Raw genomic sequence first — 8,323 nt, 5'->3', positions numbered from 1 at the left:
ACCTTTTGGGTTTGAGTTATTTAGCTAGATATTGTAGTTTCAAAAATGTATTTATGAACATGCATTTATTCAACTGCTAACATTGACTATTTTCTGGTCTGCAAACTGCAGATGCAGACATTAATTAGCCACTAAACCATAGAACACCGAGTATTATGTAATGTGAGTATATGCGTTGATTTTTCACACTTTGGGATAATTATCCCCAAGTATTACATAAAGCTGATCTTAACTTATTGACACTTTTTCCACTGGTCCCCTTGGAAACTTCATGCATTGACTTTATGTAACACTATCCCAAATCACCATACATGTGTTAAGCGTTTGTCAGCTTAAACTAATACTTTGTACTTGGGAAACCATGTTCTAATTTACTATTGTAATTATTATATTTTCATGTTGGCTTTATTTGTTTGGGAAATGGGGAGAAGACAGTCATTGAAAAATATAAGAATATTTTATTTAGATTTATTATATTGATATATGCGAATAACTCCTGTGTACTATTGACATGTATATATACAAGTCATATTTTTTTGGCCAGTCTAAAGTAAAATTTCTCAAAGTGGCATCAGAATGTATAATTGCTAAAAGCACTGAAACACAGACCATATTTGGGTTGACTAAATTGACATTTCAGGTGTAGGTGTTAGGAATTTTCATTTTGAACAATACCTTGCATAATACTTAAGCACTCTGCAGTCTGAGATTAAATAGAAATTTAGTATAATAACAGAGTTATATGAGGTTATTTAACTAAGTTTTACATTTCTATGTCTAATTTGAACCAAGAACATTTCATTAGCTGCTGCAGAATTTTTCATCTATATCAGAACAGAAGTTATGTAAAAGATTTCTTTCTAGGTAAAGCAAAATTGATCAGCTCTTTGAGCAAAATGGGGAAGGATTAGACATGGTAAGAAGAGGAGGTGATTAAAATTCAGATTGCATAGTGTCTGGGGTAGAAAGATGCCATTTCTACAGTGCTGATGGACCACTCACTGGAGCTGCTGAAAAGCCTTCCTGGGAACGTGTGCAGAGATGCAAGAAGTATTTTTCCTTTGCCAAGTAATTTAAGAGATTCCCTGTAAGGCACTTATTTGTCTATCATTGAGCTATTGGATTTCCTCTATTAGGATATGAAATGGGTGTTGCTATTAACATATTCTGACTGAATCTGTGAAAGTGAGGATATGCAGATGAACAGCAGGCAGTGGGTTATTTCAGGTGAAGAGATTTCTTTTTTATATGCACAGTTCTCTAATTACCAGTTTTATATTCAGACTGAAATGCATTTCTAAGTATATTTTACTCTAATGGCATCGAAATTAATTTTTCACTCAAGAAAAATCAGCTGGGTGAATATTGTATAATTTTAAGAACATTTCTAAGACAGAAACAAAGACAGAAATCAGTACCCTTTTCTGCCAGATCATCGCCATGAAGCATGGGGATCAGAATGCTGGGAACTCTAAATTGAGACAGAAGCAGAGACCAGCATCTTTCTTGGAAATGGCACTCCTGAATGCCTAGAAAAACTAGCTCTGCTCTTCTGCATCCACAGACCTGGAAGGATAAGGGAATTAATACTCATAAGCACCCCCTGAGTACAAGGGGATAACAATTTACCAATATGTCTTCTGCTGTCTGTGCTGACAAGTTTGAGGTTTGTGCCAAGTCTATTCAGAAAGTCTGAATGCGATTGGACCCATTTGTCCCGGAGGCAATCGGCTCTGTTTACGTATATTTGTATTGGTTTTCCCTGCTTGTATCCTTCATTCTTCATAGTCTTTCACTCTTTTCTTCTGGTATTCCATCCCAAAATAAACTAGTCTCAAAACACAAAATACCTCCCTTTATTATTTTCCTCAATGTTACACTTGGGGCTTATGTCTTAGAAAGCATTCTTTGTATTTTTCCTTTTATCATTGTCTCTAAACTGATACTAAATGTTAATTAAATATGAACACAGATTATTAGTGTGTTAAACTTAGTGAAAACTATGTTCATGGCACTAGGTTGATGTTCTATTAAGAATGCATGGATCGATGCTAGAATAAAGACAAATGCACATTATTATATTTAATAAAATAGATCTGGTTAATTACAATATTTTTTGAATTTGTCTTAGAATTTAAACAATAATTCTTTTACTGTTTTCACCCAAGCTCCAATCCCCATCTCCTTCCTCAATGACAGCTGTTAAGCAAAAGGGGGAAAAAAACTCACAGACACAATACCTTGGTGGTGATTACAGAAGGAAAGAGGGGCTGCAGGTTGTAGAGGAGGGTAAAAGGGGGATAAATCGTGATGGAAGGAGACTTGACAGGGGTGGTGAACACACAACACGGTATAAAGATGATGGATCATGGAATGATACACCTTAAACCTATGCAACCTTATTAACCAATGTCACCCTATAAATTTAATTGAAAAAAAGAATATAAATAAGAGTGCAGTGAATATGTATACATTTTATAAAACACTATTCTAACTCTTATGATGTTAAACATAGAGTAAATGATGTTAAAAGTTTCAGACACAAAAATTGTAGAAGAAATTGTATGTGTATTAACACTTCAGCTTTACTTAACACTATAGAACCACATAAAGACTGCCTGGTTCTATGGCTGTTACAATATGGTTACTGCCTCAGTGAAAACCCATTTCATTGGCACAGTCTTACAGCAGCTTACCTTGCCTACTGAATACAGACATGGTTTTCAGAAAAGCTGGTCCTTATTCTAATGTGGTGTCTCCCAACACCTTGATAATAGATCATCTGAGTTTCTACTGAGAATAGAGTTAAGGTTAGTAAGTGTTTGGGCAAACTGCATAATGTAAATCCATTCAACACTCTTTTCTTCCTAAATCTTCGCATTCTTTTATCAGTATTATGTCATGAAACGTGTAATACATTAATTTTATTTTTCCTAGGCCACCAAAGAATCCATTTAATTCAACATAGAAAGAAGAAAAAAGAATACTAATAGCTGCCTGAATATAAACATTGATTCCAGAATGTCTGATAAATATACCTATATGAAAAAATATATTCTGAATAAAAATTAAATTATTTTTTCTTTGGGCCTTATAATCCATTCATAAGTCCATATTTTCTACTTGTTGTGAAATCTCATAATTCTTTGTATGTGTAAGCATTTTTCTCCAAGATTTGACCTGGTAATTTGCCTCCTGGTTTATGGAAGCGACTGTTTCTAGTTACGATGGTAATAAAGCCATTGAGGTGAGACTTGCTTTCCGAACAGAGAACCATATCATGGATGTCGTGATAGGCATGGCAGGGTCTTTAGGCAAGTAAGAATCAGTGTCATCAACCAAAGGAAGAGGCACTGCTTTTGCTGGCAAAAGAGAATCAAGATCCTGGAACTTAAGAGTACTATGGGTGAACAGAGCACTCCTATGTGCCCATTAGAAATCAGAGGACTAATGCTCTCTTTCGAAAATAATTAAGATTTGTGATGGTGTAAATTCAAATCATGTTCTAGTTTTTTCTTTAAAAGAGAACATTTTTTAGGTTAACTTTTGACCACCTTACTTTTAATTTTAGAAATCCTCTCTCCTTTGGTAAAGATTTTAAATTTGAAGGTCAAATCAAATTTGACCTTCATAATTCTCAATCTTTAAGTTATACACACAACTTCATAACCTTTGTATTCTTTATGTTAATCATACTGCTCTCAAAACTTTTTATTCAATAAAACTTATTTTACAGGTAAGCCAGGAAATTCTTAATAGAGATTGACAAAAGTCCAATTATTTAATTACAGTATACCCAAATAGCTGTTGAACCCAAATAAGCCTCATGATAATCAATTTGAGATTCCTTTTTCTTTAGGACCTCTCATTAGAAATCATGTTAAATGACAATTTTTATTTCACTAAGAGTTTTTAGTTAAAAAAGATCTATATTACTAATTTAGTAGTAATTTATTCAGGGGAATAATGAATTATAAGTTTCCAAATAGCTTGTACAATAACCGGATAGAACAAATAGCTCCTTATAAAAAAAACCAAATCACAATTTATAAATTTACTTCAATAAAATTTACTGCAGCCACTCTTTGACAAAAGCAATTCAATTTCTGTAGACAAGCACGTGCTCACTTAGATTCTTCAGGACTGAGATCTAGAAGTTACACCACTATTACTCTTGAAGATGTAAAAATATATCCCATCATCTGTGACAAAAGGTAATTTTTCCTTACTTTCTTCATGTTTTTCTCTCCAAATTATAATTATTTATGAATAATTTTATTCTATGAACCTAGAGTAAATAACTATATTCTTCCCATAAGAAAACCTAGAAAAAAGAATTTTAATTTTACCTTATGGTTAAAGGATTTATGTAGTAGGCTGAATAATGGTCCATCAAATATATCCACGTTCTAATTCATATCATCTATGGATATGTTATGTTTTATGACCAAAAAAGACACTGTATAGTTGTGAAATGAGTAAGAGAGAGAGAGAGAGAGAGAAATTAAGAATATAAGAATGGTAGGAGAGTTCAGAAAGAAGAAACCATGCTATAATATTGTTGCCTTGAAGATGGAGGAAGGGGGCTAAAAGCCAAAAATACAGGGAGCTTCTAGAGCCAGAAAAAAGAGGAAATAGATTACCTCCTAGAGACTCCAACAAGAATGCAGTCTTGTGAATCCATTTTAAACTTCTAACTTCTAAAATAAAACAAAACATATTTGTGTCATATATATGATATATATATATATATATCATATATATATATCATAAACAGGAAAAATATTCACTCTAAATAAAAAATAATGAAAATCTTTAAACAGAAAAGTGGTACAACATTCCTTAAAAAAAAGCTCTCAATTATTGACCTGTGCCTCAACATAGAGAAATCTCAAAATACTTATGTTGTATGAATGAAGACACATGAGAATACACACTCTCTAATTCCACTTATTATTCTTTTATGATTTCATTTGGAAATAGTAGAAACAGAAAGCAGTCAGTAGTTAACAAGGGGGGGGTGAGGCAAGAGGGGGCAGGGTTCTCTGTGGTTTGATATTTATGCTTGTTGTCCTAATTTTCGTTATGGTTACATGGATGATTTCATGTCAAAACATTTAATTATGCACCTTAAATATTCAGTGATTACAGTTAAAAAGCCACTTGACTACTACATGGAAAAAAGTTTATAGTGTAAAGGAAAAACAAGTTTTCTTCGATGGTTTTGTGCTCCTTAAGTAGGTCTAACAATTAAACTGACAAATTCAGATTACCAAGAAGGAAGCATAAACATTTTATTGAATTTTTCATGTTCAAGGCAACCTTAACAAGAGAATGATGACCTGAAGAAGTGACCAGAGCTGGAAGCTTTTAGACAAAGAAGCAATGAATTTGTGAAGAATTGATAAGACAAAGAAGTTTGGGCTATGGTAGTCTAATTAGGACTAGGTAATTCTTATCTTTTTTCTTAAATTAAACTTATTGGAAAGATAAGAATTAGCTTAACAAGGTTTGTTTGCAGATTTCTTTGATGCCCTGACTGGGCTGATAAGAGTGTATTACCTCTAAAAAGAATTTATTTCTTGCCTTTAGACAGAAAAAGCAGAGTTTTCTCTCCCCGTGTGTTTATTGTTTCTTAGTTATTTTTAGTCTAAACTAATTTGTATGCAAAAGAGGTATACTTCAGGGTGAGATTCTGGTTCCTTCAGTAGGGAGACAAGAACATAAATGAGAAATGAGTCATTAGAAATGTATTAAGATGATGGTGAGGACAGATTGCAGTGGTAGATAAAGTTGTTGACAGTAACAATATAAAACATACATATATTCCATATATAATGGTAAATAGCCAACAAGACCTGCTAATATTTTGTATATCCAAGACAAGGCTATAGAAACAGCAAAACAGACTTCTAATTTCCAGCTTAAGCCCAGAGACAACGAAGACTAGAAGAGAAACCAACTAGATGGTAGTTTGGTAAAGTCAAATACGTTCTCTGATTTAGCCAGAGTAAATGTGAGATAATTATAAAATGTCTAAGTGGAGATATGAAATGAGTAGTATAGCCAAACATTTAGTGCATGGGTGAGTGACCAGGCTGAAGTTATAAATTTGGAAGTCAATGATGCATAGAAAATACTTCAAATTGGTGGGAATGGGTATACCACATAAACAGAATCAAAAGAGAAGGCATCACTGGAAAGAAAATATAGGAGAGATAGATAAAGATCCATTCAACCTCGGAAAGCCATTAAGTGTGCCATAACTAAAGATCGTGACTAGCAGCAAGGGAAAAGAAAGGATCAGGCAGAGCTAAAATTTGTTGAGAATAACCACTTCTTCAATCACTTATTCAACAGGTTACTCACCAAAGCAATGGAAATGCATGGATAAGTAAGACAGCTGTAGTTCATACTTTCGTAGAGGTTATAGTCTAGCAATCACTACAAAGTGTAAAAGGATATATATTAACACACAAACTTAACATATAATGCCTAGTTTGATGTCAACAATGGGCTATATAAATTAGAGTTCACCATATATCCACAGAAATAAGCTAAATACATAATTAGATAAATCGTTCTAGCAGAATCCTGTTCAAATATATTAAATACTTTTCTACTACAGTAAAATAGTAACACAAAAAGCTAGGACTTAAAAAATTAAAGGCTACATTTAATAAAAATAAAATAAATTTTAATTGAATCCTGAATCTACTTTGTGTTTTAAGAACTGAAAATAAGGGAGCTTTGAAGATGGCAGCAGAGTAGGCGGACGCACAGACGCCCAGCTCTTAACACCAAACTGGAATACAAATCAATTTAGGAAAAATCAGCATGAAAAACCAACACTGAACTGCAAGAACAGCTCTCAAAAACCAAGGAGCAAAGAGGAAGCCACAATAATCCTGGTAAGGAGTGCCTGAATCTCCTCTGCTTACAGGAACAGAAGGGGGGGTGGGGCGTGAGGCTGAGAGCCCAGAGAGGATTTCACAGAGGAAAAAGAGCAGAAACTACTGCTCACAGCCACTTACCTGGTGACCAGGGAGCAAGGTGGGTTGAAAAGACCAGCTTATCTCCCAAGTGGAAAGGTCGTGGAGAGGGACAGACTGTGAGGGGATAAGGTATGCAAGAAACGAAATAAAAAAGCTGACTCATTCATGCTGGAGGCAGCCATAGCTGGGGGAGGGACTGAACCTTTCACAAAACAGAGCTGAAGTGCTTCCGGATCAGAGATCTCCGGACATCTATCCAGCTCCAATCAGCGCAACAAGACACAGCTGAAAACAAGAAGTGGGGAGGAGGGGCAGTAACTCAGGTCTCCATGGAGATCTGAGATACACCTCCCTCTACTGAAGCTGAGAAAAAACCCTGCCCCCAGTGAGATTAGTTGGTGGAAGAGACCTTCAGCGTCTCAGGTTACACCCACAGCATTCCTGGTTACAGTTTCAAGGAAGCCCCCTGCTGAGATCAGTTAACAAGACTATCACCTGTTAAGAAAACAAACAAATCAAGACTTCAAAGCTGCCCAAATCCTAAAGTGGATTACAAATAATAGCTGATACCAACCCAAGAAGACCTAGAAATAAAACAACTGAAAACTTGAGGCAGACAACACCAAGCCTAGACTCAAACAACTCTACAAATAAAACACCATTATGAGAAGACAAAGGAGTGCAACCCAAATGAAACCACAAGAGACACCTGTGAGAGATGAGCTGAGTGATATGGAAATAATCAAACTTCCAGATGCAGAGTTCAAAATACTGATTGTAAGGATGCTTAGGGATCTTAGAACAACAATGGAGGGGCAGTTTGAAAACCTAAATAAAGAAATAGCAAGTATAAAAAAGGATATTGAAATATTAAAAAAGAATCAGTCAGAGATGACAAATACAATATCAGAAATGAAGACCACAATGGAAGGAATTAAAAACAGGATGGATACAGCTGAGGATCGAATAAGCGAGTTGGAGGACAACTGGAATGAAAGCATGAAAGCAGAGAGTAAAAGAGAAAAGAGACTCAAAATGTCAGAGGAAACACTTAGAGAGCTCTGTGACAACATGAAGAGAAATAACATCCGCATCACAGGGGTTCCTGAAGAAGAAGAAAAAGAACAAGGGATAGAGACTTTGTTCAATCATATCATAACTGAAAACTTCCCTAAATTAATGCAAGAGAAACTCTCACAAGTCCAAGAAGCACAGAGAACTCCATTAAAGAGAAACCCAAAGAAACCTACACCAAGACACATCATAATTAAAATACCAAAGCTAAGCAATAAAGAGAAAATATTAAAAGCTGCAAGAGAAAAAAAAGT

This window comes from Saccopteryx leptura, chromosome 8 (assembly GCF_036850995.1).
Source record: "Saccopteryx leptura isolate mSacLep1 chromosome 8, mSacLep1_pri_phased_curated, whole genome shotgun sequence".
Taxonomy (NCBI): Eukaryota; Metazoa; Chordata; class Mammalia; order Chiroptera; family Emballonuridae; genus Saccopteryx; species Saccopteryx leptura.
The sequence above is the reverse complement of the archived record's forward strand: the minus strand, read 5'-3'. Positions refer to the sequence as shown.